The following is a 21,587-nucleotide window of genomic DNA, read 5'->3' as shown; positions in this document are numbered from 1 at the left end:
CCCCCAATCTCTTTCTCCTCACCTCCCCCAGTCTCTCTCTCCCCCGCCCCAGTCTCACTCTCTCTCTCCCCCCCCGCCCCAGCCTCTCTCTCTCCTCCCACCACCCCACCCAGCCTTTGTCTCCAGCCCATCTCTCACCCCCCCAGCCTCTCTCTCCTCCCCCCGCAACATCTCTCTCTTTCTCCCCAGACTCTCTCTCCTCCCCGCCCCTCCCCAGTCTCTCTCTCCCTCTCTCTCTCTCGCCCCCCCTCCCGAGCCTTGCTCTCTCCCCCCCCCCCCCACTCCCCAGCCTCTCTCTAGTCCCACCCCTCCAGCCTATCTCTCACCTCCCCCTCCCCCACCCTCTCTCTCCTTCACCCCCAACATCTCTCTCATCACCCCCCAGTCTCTCTCTCTTCCCCACCCCATCAGTCTCTCACTCTCTCCACTCTCACTCAGTCTCCCCGCCCGACCCCCCAGCCTCGCTATCGGGCCTATGCTTACCGCTCTCGGGCCAGGCAGGCAGCGGGGAGGGAGTCGGAGCTTCTCGGCACCACGCGCATGGAATGATTCAGGCCGGGAGGGGGGGGCGTGGCTCAACAGGGGCGGGGCTTGCCTCCTGTCAAAAAAAGTGCAGTGCAAATAGTTACATCGCAAATTTAACTCTATTAATGTGTTAGCTGTGGTTCAGTGGGTAGCACTTTCACCTCTGAGTCAGAAGGTAAAGGGGTTCAAGTCCCACTCGGAAACATGAGCTCACACTCGAGGCTGACACTCCAATGCAGTGCTGAGGGAGCAGTAGACTGTCAGAGGGGCAGTACTGAGGGAGTGCCGCACTGTCGGAGGGGCAGTACTGAGGGAGTGCCGCACTGTCGGAGGGGCAGTACTGAGGGAGTGCCGCACTGTCGGAGGGGCAGTACTGAGGGAGTGCCGCACTGTCGGAGGGGCAGTACTGAGGGAGTGCCGCACTGTCGGAGGGGCAGTACTGAGGGAGTGCCGCACTGTCGGAGGGGCAGTACTGAGGGAGTGCCGCACTGTCGGAGGGGCAGTACTGAGGGAGTGCCGCACTGTCGGAGGGGCAGTACTGAGGGAGTGCCGCACTGTCGGAGGGGCAGTACTGAGGGAGTGCCGCACTGTCGGAGGGGCAGTACTGAGGGAGTGCCGCACTGTCGGAGGGGCAGTACTGAGGGAGCGCTGCACTGTCGGAAGGGTAGTACTGAGGGAACACAGCATTGTCAGAGGGACAGTACTGAGGGAGTGCTGCGTTTTCTGTGTGGTGGTACTGAGGGAGTGAGAACTGTCGGAGTGTCCGCCTTTTGGATGAGATGTTAAACCGAGGCCCCGTCACAGTGGATGCTGACAATCTCACGATACTATCCCGACGAACTCCCATCCCTCAACCAAAGCTATTAGTGACGAGAGGGGCAGCAAAAGAGTGAGGAGAATCTCAGGGAGTGGTTGAGATAAAGGCAATCTGATTCAGGCAGGTTCAGACGGATGGGAAATAGTGGGGCTCCAGCAAAGAACTGGGACAGACACGTTTGGCAGAACAGGCTCCTTGTTTGATATAAACCGAGGTTCTATATGATATTTACATGGATAAATTAGGTCAGATTCTGCTCAGGTATGACCTTCAGCATCGAGAATTCCACAATAAGGGGTATAAATATGGGACAGGGTAGACATTGCATTAACCCTTTATAGAAAGAACATCCATTTATCTACAGCACCTTTCATGGCCTTAAGACGTCCCAACGATTTAGTGCATCTCTTGTGTCTGGGGGCACTTGCTCCAGTTTCCCTGTTTGGCACCTATAGATCCCAGTGTGTGAGGTGAACTAAATAAGCACGTGACTGGGAGAGCAGTAACTTCGCTGGGATTGCTCGGGCATAGCGAGTTCCCTATCTCAGCCGTGAAGTTAGTGAGAGACACAGAAACAGAAGATGATCAATGTAATGTATTTGCTTCATGGGTTCTTTATTTAAGAATTCGTAGCAACACATTGCTATTAAGAACCAGTTGGTTTACTGGCAAAGGTTTAACAATCATACTACACATTACCAGTTCATCCATCGTGGATTCCCCGAACTCAACTGGCTGGGGTTTTATTGAGTCTTGTGAACATCACGTGACTGGCTAAACCACTCCCAAATCAACAGCTCTACAACTATTTTGTAAATCAATAATCAAGTGCCCCCTTCTTAAAATGGCACTAAAACCGACAAATTAACCAATAAAACGTTTTAATCGGTCAAATTAAAATTTGGTTCCCGGGGGTGATGATGCACTCCAGTCCCTCCGGCGCCCACCTCTTGCGGAAGGCCGCGAGCGTACCGGTGGACACCGCGTGCTCCATCTCCAGGGACACCCTGGCTCGGATGTAACCGCGGAAGAGAGGCAGGCAGTTGGGCTGAACGACCCCCTCGACCGCCCGCTGCCTGGACCGGCTGATGGTCCCCTTGGCCGTGCCCAGGAGCAGTCCTACGAGGAGGCCCTCGGACCTGCCCACTCCCCTCCGCACAGGGTGCCCAAAGATCAGGAGTGTGGGACTGAAGTGCAACCAGAATTTGAGGAGCAGCCCCTTCAAATATTGGAAGAGGGGCTGCAACCTCGCACATACAACATAGACATGGAACACGGACTCCTCCAGACCTCAGAAATTGCAGGCAGCCTGGGAGCCTGTGAACCGACTTAAAAACTTATTGCTTGGGACTGCTCTGTGCAACACCCTCCAGGCCAAGTCCCCAATAAATGGAGGAATCCCGCGTCAAGGGCACTCCATTGGGGACCCCGCCTCCTCCGGACGGCAAGATGGTGCGCCATGGCGTTTCCGGATGGCAGACGAGGATGGCAATGTGGAGAGAGCAAGAGCAGCCCGTACAGGAAACCCCTCCGCGCAGAACTGGAAGGCACGGAGGGGATTTCCCGGAGGAGGCTCAAGTTGTGAGACGTGGCTCCCGAGGGAGGTTTCGGGGCTTGGCGCCGATGAGGAATTCTGTAAACCTGTGAGCGTGCTCATAGATACATACATTACAATCACTTCCCGGTGTGGCGGGAGGGAGAGACGAGAAGCTCAGAGGTGGAGTGACCTCTCATACTTCGGAGCAGGTGCTTTGAAGAGTGACAGGAGCCAGCTCCAGTGGCCAGAGGACAGTGAGCAAATGGTGCTCAGTCAGCGGAAACAAAAAGCGCTGGAAGATGCACGAGGGAGGGAGTGAAACAAAACATACGCAGGAAGTAAAAGGGATTAGAGTTGAAGGAGAAGGCAAGCAGTGTAACAGCTCCCCGTTGTCAATGTCCAGTGAGCTGCAGGAAAGGCCCACAGTGAGGTGCCTTTTCAGTAAGCACTATCTTGCCTGAAAATACATCAACATTCTGGAGCGCAGCTTTTGGCATGATGCCTGCTGTGCAATTCATGTGACAGATAAACACTGCCCACCCCTCTCCGTTATTGCTGTGCTAGACCTTTTAATTATTACCAGGCTTAGCGAATGGCAGCATGGGCCCCCAATTGTGCATTGTGGTCACGGTGCATTGTGTTGAACTGCTGGACTCTGGAACAGGATTTTCCTCTCCATTGTCCGCCCCTCTCCCCGGCTGACAGTGTTTTGCTGACACACGGACCACATTTTGCTGAAACATTCTCTCATTAACGCTCAACACCAACCAATCGAAATTACGTTCCTTCCACACGGCTGAGAGCTCACAGTCGCCGGCCTTGAAATCTGTTGAGGCCGTGCCCATTCTACAGGCATGAAATGGAGGCCGCATGAAATATGGCGGGTGGCGCGCGCATGTTACACACTGGAGAGGCGCCGCCGGCCATATTGGTAAAGGCTGAAGTATAGGCGTCCAGGGCCCGTACCTGAAACCGACCCTTTGCAAAGGCAAAGGAAACGCCTGTTTCAGGACCCTTCCCCAAACAGGGCAGCTCGGAGAGCAGACGCAGGGCCTGCTGTGTTCAGGATAATCTGGCCTACATTTGGCCAAACTGATGGTCCTTAAAGGGTCCGCTGGAGGCCACCGCCAAAGCGATATGATTTAAAAAAAAATACTAACCTGAAAATAGAGCTGGGAGGAGGAGTGCAAACAGTAATGTGATAATGACCAGATCATCTGTTTTTTAGCGAACTTGGTAGAGAGATAAATGTTACACTAGGGCAAACTCCCTTGCTCTTCGTCAAACGAATGCCGTGGGATTGTTGGTATCCACCTGACAGGGCAGAGGGGGCCTCGGTTTAACGTCTCATCCAAAAGACAGCCCCTGCAACAGTGCGGCACTTCCTCAGTACTAGCCCTCCAACAGTGCTGCGCTCCCTCAGTACTAGCCCTCCGACAGTGCTGCACTCCCTCAGTACCGCCCCTCCGACAGTGCTGCGCTCCCTCAGTACCGCCCCTCCGACAGTGCTGCGCTCCCTCAGCACTGCCCCTCCGACAGTGCTGCGCTCCCTCAGTACTGCCCCTCCGACAGTACTGCGCTCCCTCAGTACTGCCCCTCCGACAGTGCGGTGCTTCCTCAGTACTGTCCCTCCGACAGTGCAACGCTCCCTCAGTACTGCCCCTCCAACAGTGCAACACTCCCTCAGTACTGCCCCTCTGACAATGCAGCACTCCCTCAGTACTGCCCCTCTGACAATGCAGCACTCCCTCAGTACCGCCCCTCCGACAGTGCGGCGCTCCCTCAGTACCGCCCCTCCGACAGTGCGGCACTCCCACAGTACTGCCCCTCCGACAGTGCGGCACTCCCTCAGTACTGCCCCTCCAACAGTGCAGCACTCCCCCAGTACAGCACTGGGAGTATCAGGCTGGAATTTCTGCTCAAGTGTCTGGAGTGCAAGCCATTCAGTTGTAACAAACCAGCACAACAAAGTCAGCACTGTGGGAGCACCTTCACCACACGGACTGCAGCGGTTCAAGGCGGCGGCTCAACGCCACCTTCTCAAGGGGCAATTAGGGATGGGCAATAAATGCCAGCCTCGCCAACGACGCCCACATCCTGTGAACGAATAAATTTTTAAAGAAGAATCATGGGCAGGAAAATTCGATAACGGAAGAAAACGGAAAAAATGCGAGATATGCAAGCGCTGTTCAAAAAGCACAGGCAGCATGTCAAACAGCCCAGTGACATGCACACTGCTGACAGGCTGTATGCTCAGCAGGGGTCCCAGGTTCGTGTCGCTGGAGTGAAGCTGCCTTTCCTTAAAGCGAGGCTGTTAGTTTTCAAGGCAGTCTCTAGCCCTTAAAGGTGAACTGCCTTCTGAAGTGTCAGCTGTGGCTCAGTGGGCAGCACACTCGCCTCTGAGTCAGAAGACTGTAGGTTCAAGTCCCACTCCGGGGACTTGAGCACATAAATATGGGCTGACACACCCATTGCACTGTTGGGGGGAGTGCTGCACTGTTGGAGGTGCCGTCATTTGGATGAGACATTAAACCAAGGGCCTGTCTGCCCTCTCAGGTGGACATAAAAGATCCCATGGCACTATTTCAAAGAAGAGCAGGGGAGTTATCCCCAGTGTACGGCCAATATTTATCCCTCAATCAACGTAGCAAAAAAAAAATCACCACCACATTGCTGTTTGTGGGAGCTTGCTGTGCGTAAATTGACTGTCGCTTTTCCCATATTACAACAGTGACTACACTCCAAAAGTACTTCATTGGCTGCAAAGCGCTTTGAGACATCTGGTGGTGGGGAAAGATGCTATATAAATGCAAGTTTTTCTTTCAGCAAAAAAAAAAATCATTCAAAACTAGGCAGTCTGCAGCTCTTAAAGCTTACCTGCTTTCTGCACATTAAAATGGTAAAAGTGCTTTCCCGCTAACACAAATGGCTCAACAAGCCAGGGAAAGGGCAGCCAGGGTCTCAAATACAGCATCCGAGCTTTGTGCAAGGGGTCAACACTGGAAGAGAGGTCTCTACCCGCAGGGGTCAGGAGGCCCTCCAGAAAGAAAGATGTGGGGCCAGATCGCGGAGGCTGTCACTGCCAGGAGTGTCACCCCCCCAGGTCCTGGCTCCAGTGCCCAAAGAAGCTTCATGACCTCAGACCAACCTCACACACTGCCCAATACGCGATCCCCCTCTCCAACCCATCACTCACCTACCTACAATCTCTACCAAACACAAGGCACTCCTCACATTCCTACCTTTATCTCAGCCCCTTGGAGGAGACGGTGCTGGCCATTCTTGGCAGGGGCATGGCTGAGCCCTTGGCCAATGGCGGAGTTAAAACAATACAAGACGCTGGTATCCTCATACATTGTCCTCCTTCCCACATTCCACTTCCCCCCTCATCCCGCAATCTTTTCTGATCTACCAGCTGCACACGGTGTAAGCATGCACCTCTTGCTTTCCCGCGTTCCCCTCACCACAACACTACCCTTGTGCCCTTCTCATTTCAGACACCTGAGAAATGCAGCCTGCCCAGCTAGTGGTTGACCAAGGAGAGGGAGTGGAGAGCGAAGAAGACGACCGTCACGCAATTTCACACTCCCAGCCATGAGTTCCTCGAGGTCGTCCTGCAAGACTATCTTCAGTGCTCCCCCTTGAATGTCAGCAGCCTTCCAGCAGCCACTGGGGTAGTACTGCGTGACATCAGTACGACAGGCAAGACTCTCACGAAGAGAATTCACAAGGTGTTTTGTTGATGTAATATTGGATGCATATATGGATGAAGTTGGATTAGAAAGTTTGCTTTGTGGTGGCTTTAATTTCAGCATTGTGGCCGAGACCTCACCGAGGTGGTCAGTAACAGGGAGGTTAAGGTGTGGGACAAATGTGGAAAGGGGAATTGGGGTTGTGCTCACTGGTACCGCAGTTGGATAATTCAATCCCGGATATCCCAGCCTGAAAGGGGCTGTCTGGGATAATGCCTTTCTTCTGCTTCTTCCTCTTCTTTTTCTTTCTCTTCCGCTTCCCCCTTCTCCCTCTGCGAGCAGCTTGTCCCCTTTGCCGCCTCGGCTTCATCGCCATGTGATGTTGCAGCTTCAGGGGGACTGCAAGTCGAGCCCCCAGGACTGGGAGCAAGTGGTCTTCTTGGAGGCCTTTCTTTACATAGAAACATAGAAAATAGGTGCAGGAGCAGGCCATTCAGCCCTTCTAGCCTGCACCGCCATTCAATGAATTCATGGCTGAACATGAAACTTCAGTACCCCCTTCCTGCTTTCTCGCCATAACCCTTGATTCCCCGAGCAGTAAGGACTTCATCTAACTCCCTTTTGAATATATTTAGTGAATTGACCTCAACTACTTTCTGTGGTAGAGAATTCCACAGGTTCACCACTCTCTGGGTGAAGAAGTTTCTTCTCATCTCGGTCCTAAATGGCTTACCCCTTATCCTTAGACTGTGACCCCTGGTTCTGGACTTCCCCAACATTGGGAACATTCTTCCTGCATCTAACCTGTCCAAACCCGTCAGAATTTTAAACGTTTCCATGAGGTCCCCTCTCATTCTTCTGAACTCCAGTGAATACAAGCCCAGTTGATCCAGTCTTTCTTGATAGGTCAGTCCCGCCATCCCGGGAATCAGTCTGGTGAATCTTCGCTGCACTCCCTCAATAGCAAGAATGTCCTTCCTCAAGTTAGGAGACCAAAACTGTACACAATACTCCAGGTGTGGCCTCACCAAGGCCCTGTACAACTGTAGCAACACCTCCCTGCCCCTGTACTCAAATCCCCTCGCTATGAAGGCCAACATGCCATTTGCTTTCTTAACCGCCTGCTGTACCTGCATGCCAACCTTCAATGACTGATGTACCATGACAACCAGGTCTCGTTGCACCTTCCCTTTTCCTAATATGTCACCATTCAGATAATAGTCTGTCTCTCTGTTTTTACCACCAAAGTGGATAACCTCACATTTATCCACATTATACTTCATCTGCCATGCATTTGCCCACTCACCTAACCTATCCAATCCAAGTCACTCTGCAGCCTAATAGCATCCTCCTCGCAGCTCACACTGCCACCCAACTTAGTGTCATCCGCAAATTTGGAGATACTACATTTAATCCCCTTGTCTAAATCATTAATGTACAATGTAAACAGCTGGGGCCCCAGCACAGAACCTTGCGGCACTCCACTAGTCACTGCCTGCCGTTCTGAAAAGTACCCGTTTACTCCTACTCTTTGCTTCCTGTCTGACAACCAGTTCTCAATCCACGTCAGCACACTACCCCCAATCCCATGTGCTTTAACTTTGCACATTAATCTCTTGTGTGGAACCTTGTCGAAAGCCTTCTGAAAGTCCAAATATACCACATCAACTGGTTCTCCTTTGTCCACTTTACTGGAAACATCCTCAAAAAATTCCAGAAGATTTGTCAAGCATGATTTCCCTTTCACAAATCCATGCTGACTTGTACCTATCATGTCACCATTTTCCAAATACGCTGCTATGACATCCTTAATAATTGATTCCATCATTTTACCCACTACTGAGGTCAGGCCGACCAGTCTATAATTCCCTGTTTTCTCTCTCCCTCCTTTTTTAAAAAGTGGGGTTACATTGGCTACCCTCCACTCGATAGGAACTGATCCAGAGTCAATAGAATGTTGGAAAATGACTGTCAATGCATCCGCTATTTCCAAGGCCACCTCCTTAAGTACTCTGGGATGCAGTCCATCAGGCCCTGGGGATTTATCGGCCTTCAATCCCATCAATTTCCCCAACACAATTTCCCGACTAATAAAGATTTCCCTCAGTTCCCCCTCCTTACTAGACCCTCTGACCCCTTTTATATCCGGAAGGTTGTTTGTATCCTCCTTAGTGAATATCGAACCAAAGTACTTGTTCAATTGGTCTGCCATTTCTTTGTTCCCCGTTATGACTTCCCCTGATTCTGACTGCAGGGGACCTACGTTTGTCTTTACTAACCTTTTTCTCTTTACATACCTATAGAAACTTTTGCAATCCGTCTTAATGTTCCCTGCAAGCTTCTTCTCGTACTCCATTTTCCCTGCCCTAATCAAACCCTTTGTCCTCCTCTGCTGAGTTCTAAATTTCTCCCAGTCCCCGGGTTCGCTGCTATTTCTGGCCAATTTGTATGCCACTTCCTTGGCTTTAATACTATCCCTGATTTCCCTAGATAGCCACGGTTGAGCCACCTTCTCTTTTTTATTTTTACGCCAGACAGGGATGTACAATTGTTGTAATTCATCCATGCGGTCTCTAAATGTCTGCCATTGCCCATCCACAGTCAGCCCCCTAAGTATCAGTCGCCAATCTATCCTAGCCAATTCACGCCTCATACCTTCAAAGTTACCCTTCTTTAAGTTCAAAATATCAGCCTGGATTATGCACTTAAGTCTCTGGAGTGGGATTTGAACCCACAACCATCTAGTACAGCAACTGGAAGTGCTACCAACTGAGCTACCACTAACACTGCTACTAAACTCTATCTCCTATGATCATCCAAAGCCTCGCAAGCATCCAGCAGCACTCTCTGCACACTTTAATAACCTTTCAAATGTATTGCAGCAAGCCACTATTCCAATACAATGTAAAAACAAAAAGTCCAAAAGCTAAAATCTAAATTTACATGAGAGAGGTGTATGTCCCTTTAAGAAGCGCTGGTCACATGTCTGTAGTCCTGCTGCACGCACCCTCCTCCATGCATGGCGTGAGAGGAGCGTCGATGTCCAAAATCACAGTCGTGCATCAATTCAGGCCTTGCACACCAGTTGACGTCACGATCTGTACATTTACATGTGGGACGCGCGTGCAGGCAACGCCAACGTTACCAACCACCCCAAAATGGCGGCCACCGTGTTCTGCGCCGGAAGTGGGCGGAAGGGGGACGGCCGCCATTTTTTCAGCAAAACCGCTTTAACAGCTGGCGCTACACCTCCAAATTTCACGGCTTCAGCATCGTACACGACAGCAGCAAGCCATTTGGCGAACAATTGTTCTGAGAAGGTGGATGCAATTTTACAGCTGGTTTACAAATGGGCGGTTTGCTCGGCCACAGTCAATCACGTAGTGTGGGACTGGAGTCACGTATAGACCCACACCGGGTCAGGGGCAGCAGGTTCCCTTCCCTGAAGGACATGAGTGACCCAGTCGGGTTGTTATGGCAGTCGGGCAGCAGTGCAGGACATTCCGAGCCCAACATTCGGAGGGTTGGAGGGTCGGAGGGGTCAGAGAGCACACACACCTTTCCAACACGAGTTGCAGGTCCTGGCTTTACAATGAGGGGCAGGACTGAGAGGATATCCAGCATCTGCTGACCAGAAGGGAAATAAAATCGAAGAGGTCATAATCACATAGAACAGTGCAGCACAGAAGGAGGCCATTCGGCCCATCGAGTCTGCGCCGGCTCTTCCGAAGAGCAATCCCGTTAGACCCCTCCCCCCGCTCTTTCCCCAAATCCCTGCAATGTTTTTCCCTCCAATATTTATCCAATTCCCTATTGAAGGCCACTATTGAATCTGTAGCCACCACTCTATCGTGCCGTGCATTCCAAATCCTAACCACTCGCTGCATAAAACAGTTTATCCTCGTGTCGCCTCTGGTTCATTTGCCAATCACCTTAAATCTGGGCCCTCTGGTTATCGACCCTTCAGCCATTGGAAGCTGTATCTCATTATTTACTCTATCTAAACCCGTCATGATTTTAAACACCTCGATCAAATCTCCTCAGCTTTCTCTGCTCTGAGGAGAACCTCTGCTTCTCCAGTCTATTCTATCCACGTAACTGCAATCAATCATCCCTGGAACCATTCTAGTAAACCTTTTCTGCACCCTCTGCAAGGCCTTCAACATCCTTCCTAAAGTGCGATGCCCAGAATTGGACACAAAGCTCCAGCTGGGGCCGAACTAGTGATTTATACAGGTTTAGCATAACTTCCTGGTTTTGTACTCTGTGCCTCTATAAAGCCCAGGATCACACGTACTTCATTAACTGCTTTGTTAACCTGTCCTGTCACCTTATGTGTGAGGGCCCACCTGGGTGAATTTATATTGCTGCTCTCTTCGTGTACTGGTGTTGCCTATTTTGTCATTTATTTTTCTTTTGTTAAAAAAAAAAGGATTTTGTCTTAGATCTTGTAATATCGCACACCTGGCGCTGTGCAGGAAGAGAGCAGCAATATAAATTGTTAAATATATCTCCTTTGGGTTTATGCAAATCCACGACCACATTGAATAAATACTTGAAGAGAAAACATTTTCAGCGTTATGGGACTAATTGGAGAGTTCTTTCAAAGAGCAGGTCCAGGCACAACGGGCCAAATGGCCTCATGTGCTGTTTGATTCTATGACCGTCCTTATGCCCACTCCATTTGGTCACTGGATCAGGAGAGATTGGGACATGGCTGTGAAGTGATCTTCACCCTCTTCACAATATTTATAACCTTGAGATAAACCAGAAATAAACATTTTAAAGATACTTACAGTTTCTACCAGATTCCTTACGTTGATTTAGAGCTAACTTTATGCAAGCGGCACGAATGTAACTCCCAGCTCACAGCTCCTCTGGGACTCACTGACGTTGAGGAGATGCGTGTGTTGCAGATGCCAATTCACGGAAAATTAGGCTTGCAAGATCATTATTTCTGTCGGTGACTCGAGTGGTGAATCCCCACCCTAACTGAAGGCCTTATCTGAGAAAAACAAGACTGTCTCCACCCTGGGCTTGCTGCTCCGGTCACCACGGCAACTGTGGTCTCATAGGTCTGCATCTGCACATGTACCTCGCTGGCAGCCTGCAGCTTCCCGAGGGAGCAGCAGTCAGTGAAAATGCCTGCCCAACACGCAAGCGGCGTATCCAGCCAGCATCCTGCAGATGAAACCCCCGTTGTGTTTCCCACAAGCAGCAAAAAGAAATGTTTTAAAACAGCATCAATCGAAAGCTCCAGCGCTGAGGCAGTGTGCAGCACTCGACCTGCAAACCCTTGTCTGCCATGGCTGAGTGCTTCCTGATTCTGCTGTGAGAATATTGTCTCAGCTTCGCCACCCACGCAAACGCCAAGTGCACAGCACGTCGGTCAGTGCCTGCACCAGCGAGATAGCTTTGTGGGACCCAGCCCCAGGTGCCTGCAATAGGCCCACCAAGCGTGTTGGGTTACGGGCGGTTGATCGCCAATCATAGAATGATACATAGAAAATCGGTGCAAGAGTAGGCCATTCAGCCCTTCGAGCCTGCATCTCCATTCAATATGATCATGGCTGATCATTCCCTCAGTACTCCTTTCCTGCTTTCTCTCCATACCCCTTGATCCCTTTAGCCGTAAGGGCCACATCTAACTCTCTCTTGAATATATCCAACGAACTGGACTCAACAACTTTCTGTGGTCGAGAATTCCACAGGTTCACAATTCTCTGGGTGAAAAAGTTTCTCAGCACAGAAAGAGGCCATTCGGCCCATCGTGCCTGTGCCGGCTCTTTGAAAGAGCGGTTCAATTAGCCCCACTCACTCTGCTCTTTCCCCATACTTTTGCAAGTTTTTCCCACCTTATATTTATCCAATTCCCTTCTGAATGTTACTATTGAATCTGCTTTCTCCACCCTTTCAGGCAGCGTGTTCCCGATCACAACAACTCGCTGCAAAATTCTCGACTCTCGCCGCTGGTTCTTTTGTCAATGATCTTAAATCTTTGTCCTCTGGTTACCGGCCCTCCTGCTACTGCCACAGTCTTTCACTATTTACTCCACCAAAACCATTCATAGTTGTGTACGCCTCTATTAAATCTCCCCTTAACCTTCTGCTCCAAGGAGAACAATCCCAGCTTCTCAAGTCTCGCCACATCCAGTCGGTGTCGAGTTCACCAATCCCTGCCAGGTCTGTGCCAATCCCTGCCACTCCTGTGCCAGATCCCTGCCACTCCTGTGCCAGATCCCTGCCACACCTCTGTGCCAGTCACTGCCACGCCTCTGTGCCAGTTTTGCACCGCTCACCTCACCCTGTTGGACCATGGAAGCAGCAGAGCTGAACCTGACCTTGTCCACACCCAAATTCCACTCTTTGCAGGGTTACCGGGGGGGCAACAGAACTCCAGCTCCAGCGCAGACTGCCAGTGAAACCCGAGACCTTGTGATCTGTGTTGCTCACTCGCTTTACCCGTGGAGCTACCAGGACAGCGTTGACCTCTGGTTGACAGCAGCGTTGCTGGCCTGCGACATTCGGCTGGCCCGTCTGTTCAGGCCGTTGAGCTGAAAGTGATGACCTAGAAAAGTTCGCCCTTCACCGGACCTCGCGACATTCAGCAACCCCCCCCCCCCCCCAATTCTGAGCGTGGAAGTGCATAAGATTTGAATTCTGCCCCTGTGGGAGTGAAATGTCTGAGATTTGAAGATGCCGAGACTAAGGCCGAACTGCAACAGTTTCCAGCTCGGATACAAGATGCGGTCGTGCATGATGTCAGTCTGTTCACTGAGGGAGGGGAGTGGATAGTGTCCGAGCCTGCCCAATTCACACGGCACCCCCTGCCAGAACCAGCAGCCAGCGTTCCCGACTTTGGTTGATTTGGATGGTCAAGAGCTCTGATAGGGAGAAATCTGTTTGGACAGTGAATATAAGAAGCGATCTTAAAAAGCTGGAGAAACCCAAAGATATTATCAGCCCAATCTATACCGTAGCAAATGCAAAGAACAAAATAAAACTGAACGTAAAAGCTGCAGTACACGTTACACCTTGAAATACGTCTTCAATTCCTCCCAGGAACTGCAGTGGGGACTTTTACTGAAACACCAACTGGGCTATAGAAAAGTTTTACTTCACTGCACGCCAGATGTTCCAGCACAGTCCCCATAAAACATCAATTGTCTTCTCTCTCCAGGGGTGCTGACTGACGCTCTGTGTGGCCGGCATTGTCCACTATTAACATCAAACACACTGACTGCCGGGAACTCTCCCGTTCAGCTGCTCCCTCACTACATACACTGCCCATGATGATGATGACACCAGACGTGGATGGTGCTGCCCACCCTGGAGAGATGGAAGTCACGGGAATGGTGACACGACCGCCATTTAATGTCAACTTCAACAGGATTATACAGTAATATGTCCTTACTTTACAGTATAAATGCACACGAGGCCCATACTGGAGAGGTGGTCACTCTGTGACCAGTTACCTTTATTACCAAGACCTCAAGAGACAGACGGTGGGTGGAGCTTCCCCTTTTATACCGGAAAGTCCAGGTTAGGAGTGTCTCCCACAAGTCCACCCCCTTGTGGTCAATGTTCTCAAGGTGTACAATTTAGGTCAGATTATACATGGGTTACAATGATAGTTGAATACATGACATCACCTCCCCCCAATGTCTTATTGGGATCACAGGCTAAGTCTCTCTGATGGTTTACGCTCCCTTGTAAACCTGAGATGGGGCTCCGGTTGTTGGCTGCTGGCCTGAGTGTCTGCTGTTTGTGGTGCCTTAGGACTGTCCGGACTGCCCGCAGTGACTGGGCTCTCCTCCACTTGGTTCCGGTGTTCGGTCACCTGTGGTGGAGTAAACTCTACGTTGTGTTCTTCCTCTGCTTCTTCTATGGGGTTGCTGAACCTCCTTTTAGTTTGATCCACGTGTTTGCGGCAGATTTGTCCATTGGTAAGTTTAACTACCAAAACCCTATTCCCCTCTTTGGCAATCACAGTGCCTGCAAGCCATTTGGGCCCTGCAGCGTAATTAAGGACAAAAACAGGGTAATTGACATCAATACATCGCGCCCTCGCATTCCTGTCATGGTAGTCACATTGTGACTGACGCCTGCTCTCAACAATTTCTTTCATAGTAGGGTGTATAAGGGATAACCTGGTTTTGAGCATCCTTTTCATTAGCAGCTCTGCGGGTGGAACCCCTGTGAGCGAGTGTGGTTGGGATCTATTGGCCAACAGGAGGCATGATAAGCGGCTTTGTAGGGAATCCCCTTGGACTCTGAGCATCCCGTGTTTGATTATCTGCACTGCTCGTTGTGCCTGGCCGTTTGAGGCCGGCTTGAATGGTGCCGTTCTGACATGGTTAATTCCATTGCCTGCCATGAAGTCCTGGAATTCAGTGCTTATGAAGCAGAGTCCATTGTCGCTGACCAAGACGTCCGGTAGACTATGGGCGGCGAACATTGCCTGTAGACTTTCTACCACAGCAGAGGATGAGCTTGAATTTAAAATGGCACACTCAATCCATTTGGAGTAGGCGTCTACTACAACCAAAAACATTTTTCCCATAAAAGGACCTGCGTAGTCCACATGGATGCGTGACAATGGCTTGGCGGGCCAGGACCAGGGGCTAAGGGGGGCTTCCCTGGGTGCATTGCCCAGCTGAGCACATGTGTTTCACCTGCGAACAAAAAATTCCAGGTCTGCATCTATCCCTGGCCACCAAACGTGTGACCTGGCAATTGCCTTCATCATGACAATGCCTGGGTGCTCATTGTGAAGTTATCTGATAAACACCTCTCTGCCCTTCTGGGGCATGACTGCCTACTGTGGGGAAACCGAGTAATCAGCCTAAATCGAGAGTTCATCCTTGCGCCTATGAAACGGTTTAAACTCCTCAGGGCATGCCCCGTACGTGGCTGCCCAGTCCCCATTCAGGACACATTTCTTAACTAAAGACAGTAGCGGGTCTTTATTTGTCCAATCTTTAATCTGCCGGGCTTGTCGAAAGCTTCAACAGCCATGTCCATCTCATCATCATGCTCAGTTGCCCCCTCAGTGGTGGCTAGTGGGAGCCTGCTAAGTGCATTGGCTCAGTTTTCAGTGCCCGGTCTGTGCTGAATTGTGTAGTCATAGGTGGCTAACGTAAGTGCCCACCTCTGTATGCGGGCCGATGCAGTCACATTTATAGCCTTGTTGTCGGCCAAAAGGGATGTTAGGGGTTTGTGATCTGTCTCCAGCTCAAATTTCCTGCCAATCAGGTACTGGTGCATTTTTTTCAAAACCGCATATACACATGCTAGCGCTTCCTTTTCTACCATCCGGTAGCCTCTTTCTGTCTGGGACAGACTTCTGGAGGCATAAGCTACCGGATGTAACTCACCATTGGCATTCACATGCTGCAACACACATAGGACGATGCATCGCACGTTAAAACTAGTTTCTTTCATGGATCATATAACATTAACAGTTTGCTGGAGCAGAACAAATTGCGTACTCTATTCAAAAGCCCTTTTCTGGCTGTCGCCCCAGACCCAATCGCGACCTTTGCGAAGGAGCACATGTAGCGGCTCTAACAGCGTGCTCAATTTGGGAAGAAAGTTGCCAAAATAGTTCAGGAGCCCCAGGAACGAACACAGCTCTGTCGTGTTACGGGGTTTGGGTGCTCTCTGGATCGTTTCCGTTTTGGACGCAGTAGGGATAATCCCGTCTGCTGCTACCCTCCTCCCCAGAAATTCTACCTTTGGAGCTAAGAAGACGCACGTTATCTTTTCCAGTCGCAACCCTACCCGGTCCAGTCCGCGTAGCACCTCCTCCAGGTTGTGGAGGTGTTCTTCAGTATCGTAACCCGTGATGAGGATGTCGTCTTGAAAAACCACTGTCCTTGGAATCGACTTGAGGAGGCTTTCCATATTTCATTGAAAGATCGCGGCGGCCGAACGAATCCTGAATGGACATCTGTTATACTCAAACAACCCCTTGTGTGTCGTGATGGTGGTCAGCTTCTTCGACTCAATCGGCAGCTCCTGGGTCAAGTAAGCGGAGGTCGGGTCCAATTTTGAAAAAAGTTTGCCACTGGATAGCGTCGTAAAGAGGTCCTCCGTTCTCGGTAGCGGGTACAGGTCTTGGAGTGACACCCAATTGATGGTGGCCTTGTAATCGCCACATATCCTGACCGACCCATCCGCCTTGAGCACCGGTATGATCGGGCTCGCCCAGTCACTGAATTCGACTGACGAGATGATGCCTTCCCTCAGCAGGCGGTCCAATTCGCATTCTATCTTTTCCCGCATCACGTACGGCATTGCTCTGGCCTTGTGGTGTACTGGCCTGGCATCCGGGTTTATGTGAATCACTACCTTGGCCCCCATGAAAGTGCCAATGCCGGGTTGAAATAATGAGCAAATTTGTCCAGGACCTGTGAGAATGATACTCGCTCCACAGAAGAAATTGCATTGACATCTCCCCATTTCCAGTTCATGACAGCAAACCAACTCCTCCCCAGTAGTGTGGGACCGTCCCCCGGGACAATCCAGAGTGGCAACCTGTTCTCCAAATCTTTGTGGGTCACGACTACTGTGGCGCTGCCTAGCACCAGAATGATCTCCTTTGTATATGTCCGTAGCTGTGCGTCAATCGGCAATAATTTTGGCCGCCTGGCCTTGCATACCCACAACCTTTTGAACGGTTTGATACTCATCAGGGATTCGCTGGCTCCCATGTCTAGCTCCATTAATACTGGGATGCCATTAAAGAGCACTTTCATCATTATCGGTGGCGTCCTGGTATATGAGCTCCACATGAACTCGCTGAACTTCAACTTCCAGCGATTTCCACCAGTATTCATTTGGCCTCGTAGGGCTTACATCGGGCCCATCCTTCTCGTACATCAACCTGGCTGCAGGCTTCCTGCACATACACGCCAAGTGACCGCTGAAGTTGCAGTTTCTGCAGGTATATTGCTGATACCTGCAAGCTCTGGCTGGGTGTTTGCCTCCACACCTCCAGCAAAAGCTGGAGGCCCCATTGTTGGAAACAAAAGGTCTATTACCAGTCGATCGTCTCTGACTGTCTCTGTAACTGTCAAGTGCACCATTAACAGGTGTTGTTAGCCCCATTGTCCATTGCGATGCATGAATCGCCGTTCAGCTAGCCATTGTCTCTGTTGAATTCCCCCTTTGGGTTCGACTGCCTGCTGGGACACGTCCAATTGCCCTTGTCTGCCTAGAGAACTGTGTGCGCATTAACAATGTTGACTCCCTGGTCGTTTGCCGCATTTGAGCCAAGATTTTTGCCATAAATCATTCTGGTCTCTTCCTCCCCTGAGATATTTGTCTGGGCTATCAGAGCCACCGCTTCCAAGTTCAAGTCTTTGGTCTCAATCAGTTTCCTGAAAACCCCAGCGTGCCCGATGCCCTCAATAAAAAAAGTCTCGCAGCATCTCCGCTCTGCATGCATCTGGGAACTTACGTAGGCTCGCCAGTTGCCGTAGATCTGGCACGAAGTCTGGAACGCTTTGTCCTTCTCACCGCTGGTGCGTGTAAAACCGGTGTCTCGCCATGTGCGTGCTGCTCACCAGTTTAAGGTGTTCCCTGATCAACATACTGAGCTCTTCAAAAGTCTTGTCCGCCGGCTTCTCTGGCGCTAGAAGGTCCTTCATCAGGGAATATATTCTGGATCCACAAACCATCAGGAGATGAGCCCTGCGTTTGTCGGCCGAATCCTGTCCCAACCATTCCTTAGTGACAAAACTTTGCTGCAGTCTCTCAATAAAGTCGTCCCAAACATCACCAACACAGTACCTCTCTTCTGTGCTGCTAGTGGCCATGCTCACGTGGTTTAAATCCCAGTTTCTCGTCACCAATAATATGTCCTTACTATACAGTATAAATGCACACGAGGCCCATACTTGAGAGAAGGTCATTCTGTGACCAGTTACCTTTATTACCAAGACCTCAAGAGACTGAAGGACGGTGGAGCTTTCCCTTTTATATCGGAAAGTACAGGTTAGGAGTGTCTCCCATAAGTTCGCCCCCTGTGGTCAATGTTCTCAAGGTGTACAACTTAGGTCAGCTTATACATGGTTACAATGACAGTTGAATCATCATCATAGGCAGTCCCTCGAAACGAGGATGACTTGCTTCCACGCCAAAAAAGGATGCGTTCACAGGTCTTTCAATGAAGGACCCAATATTCCAGGTCCCAAACTACATCCTGAAGGCTGGAAGAAGCCTGTGCATAGATTTTTTTAATGTGTGGTGGCTGTTGCACACCAGCCACCACACGGGCTTGACAGAGCTAGGTCTTGGTCCAGTGGCAAGGGTTACCCAAGACGACTGGAGACCTGCTCTGCTGCACGGACCTAGTGAGCACACATATCGCAGTGTGGGCTGGCCCGTGCTACCCCTGGACCCCTGGCCCCGAACTCACGCCTCTCCTGGGCCCGATCACATCCTTCCACAGTCTCTCACCACTCCTTAGCTCCAATCTCGCCGCTCCTGTTCTATCTGCTCATACTCCAATCACCGACCTGTACCAGAGGTGCAGCGGCCCAGGAACAGCTCAGTGTGGAAGCCACTTCAGGGAGCAGTGTGAGCTGGTGCAGGAGGGCGACGGCAGTGAAGAGTGACGTCATCAAGGTCCATAGAATATACAGCACAGAAACAGACCATTCGGCCCAACCAGTCCATGCCGGCAGTTATGCTCCACTCGAGCCTCCTCCCGTCTTTCCTCATCTAAATTGACCAATATAACCCTCGATTTTTTTTTCTCATTTGCTTATCAAGCTCCCCCTTCAATGCATCGATACTATTCACCTCAACTGGTCCCTGTGGGAGCAAGCACCACATTCTCACCACACTCTGGGTGTGTGATCATTCCTAAATACAAAGGTCTTGCTTCCACTACTCGTTTTACATATATGCAAAATCTGGAGCAGCATGCAAAGAGGGCACTTGAGAAAATAATGAAAGCACAAGGCTTAAGATCAAGGCTTTCAAAAGTATGTAACTTGACAAGACAGTAATACACGAAGGCTTCAACAACTGCCCTTCCAGCAGAGTGGGAAATATTTACTCAACTATTTATACTTCAGTGAATTATTGAAAATCGAGAATGTTATCAAAGACTCAAATCTTTCTTCACATAACAGAAGAGCAATGCTTCCAGGTCAGAGACACCATCCACACCCACATCGGCATATTGGGGCACGCATCGAGCCCTGTCCCTCCAATCTCCCCCTCCAACGTCCCCCTCCCCTCCAACGTCCCCCCTCCAACGTCCCCCCTCCCCCTCCAACGTCCCCCCTCCCCCTCCAATCACCCCCTCCAACCTTCCCCTACTCCTCCTCCACCAATCTCCCCTCCAACCTGCCCCTCTTCCTCTCATCTCTCCCTCCTACTCCAATCTGACCCTCCCTTCTCTCCCTCCCCTTCAGCCTCCCCCCTCATCCTCCAATCCCCCTCCAATCTCCCCCCTCATCCTCCAATCCCCCCCTCCCTTCTCTCCCTCCCCTCCAGCCTCCCCCTCCAATCTCCCCCCTCATCCTCCAATCTCCCCCTCCCTTCCAATCTCCCCCCTCCCCTTCCCGCAATGCGTCTTGACCTCAAGCTAATGAACATCTCCTCAAGTTCCGCCTTTAAAATGCTTGGACTTCGGTGGTGACGGAATCCAATCACAGCTCACTCACAAGTGGTTTATCCAACTTACACAATCTGGTTTAGAAATATAGGAAAACTGTTGCCAACAATGTCGCCCAGCAGTACAGACCATGGACTGACCTGAAAACCTTCTGTTAGTCCTCACTCACTGAGACTGCAGTAAAACACCAGAGCGAAGCAGAAACAGATCAAGGACAATGACTAGGGCCAGCAGAAATGATATCAGTCTCAAAAGATTTAATCTATCTCGACTGTTTAAATGATGGGCAACGCAGCAAGGGTTTGACTGGAACTGGATATCCCATCCTCTCTGCAATGACATCACACTGCTGGGAGTCTGCAGGCAGCCGACAGGGAGCCCAGCTTTCAATCGGTTATTGAAGTTGTGCTGCAAGAGGCCGAGGGTTATAAAGTTGGTGTTTGAATTAGCAAGTAATGGTGCGTCAGCAGAAGCTGCATAAAGAAGGTTTGTTGCAGTAAATCTGATATCTTTGGCCAAACAGATTAAAGATCCTTTTTCACAAGCTGAGATTCTAGACGTTGCATTGAACGACGAACACACTGGTCCGATTCAGGAAGGTTGTACAGGAAACCTACTGAACAGGTCGCAGTTCATTACAAATGGTTAATGTGGCTTCAGTTTAAAAGGTAGTTAGATCGAATACCTACAGTCCCATCGGAGCATCGCCCAGAGACCCCAAAACCACGAGAATCCGAGACCCCTATACAACAGGACTACAAAACACAGACACCGATAAACTGGGACCCCGAGACCGAGACCCCGACACCCCGATACACATCGACCCCGAAACACCGATAAACTGGGACCCCGAAACCAATACCCCAATACACGTCGACCCCGAAACACCGATAAACTGGGACCCCAAGACCGAGAGCCCAATACACCGAGACTCCGATACACGTCGACTCCGAAACACCGATAAACCGGGACCCCGACACCCATACCCCGATACACCAAGACACCGAAACACGAAGACCCCGTGACCCCGAAACACAGACACCGATAAGCCGGGACCCCGAAACACCGAGACCCAGAAAGACCAAGATCCCGAGACCCTGAAACACCGAGACGCTAATAAACCAGGAGACCGAGACCCCGGTACACCAGGACCCCAAAACACGGAGACCCCGAGATCTCGATACACCAGATCCCCGAAGCACTGAAACCACAAGAACCTGGGATCCAGCCTCCTCTCAGAGTTCCCTGTTGGCCTTTCGAGGGCTGCAGCCGTCTAATGCCGCACCCGTTGCCCTCAGCACAGGGGGAGCGGGGCTGGAGGAGTGGACTCACAATTCAGTGAACTTCCCTGCCCCCCTGTATCTACATTTACAATGGAAACTG

General features: G+C 50.8%; 1 protein-coding gene across 3 annotated transcripts in view; it reads right to left on the bottom strand.

The window, feature by feature from the left end:
* Positions 1-11,885, bottom strand: part of dmtn (dematin actin binding protein) — a 65,004-nt gene extending 53,119 nt beyond the window's left edge. For 2 of the 3 annotated variants that reach the window (XM_070866224.1, XM_070866223.1), the window contains exon 1: positions 11,368-11,885. The gene's annotated coding sequence lies outside the window, so the exon portion shown is untranslated. Of the gene's footprint in view, positions 1-483; positions 585-11,367 lie in introns of those variants that run through there. The other variant, XM_070866222.1, reaches the window with a different exon arrangement.
* Between the last annotated feature and the right edge of the window lie 9,702 nt (positions 11,886-21,587).

The sequence above is a fragment of the Pristiophorus japonicus genome, chromosome 22 (genome assembly GCF_044704955.1).
Source record: "Pristiophorus japonicus isolate sPriJap1 chromosome 22, sPriJap1.hap1, whole genome shotgun sequence".
Lineage (NCBI taxonomy): Eukaryota > Metazoa > Chordata > Chondrichthyes > Pristiophoridae > Pristiophorus > Pristiophorus japonicus.
Note: the sequence above shows the minus strand (reverse complement) of the source record. Positions and strands in the feature narration are given on the sequence as shown.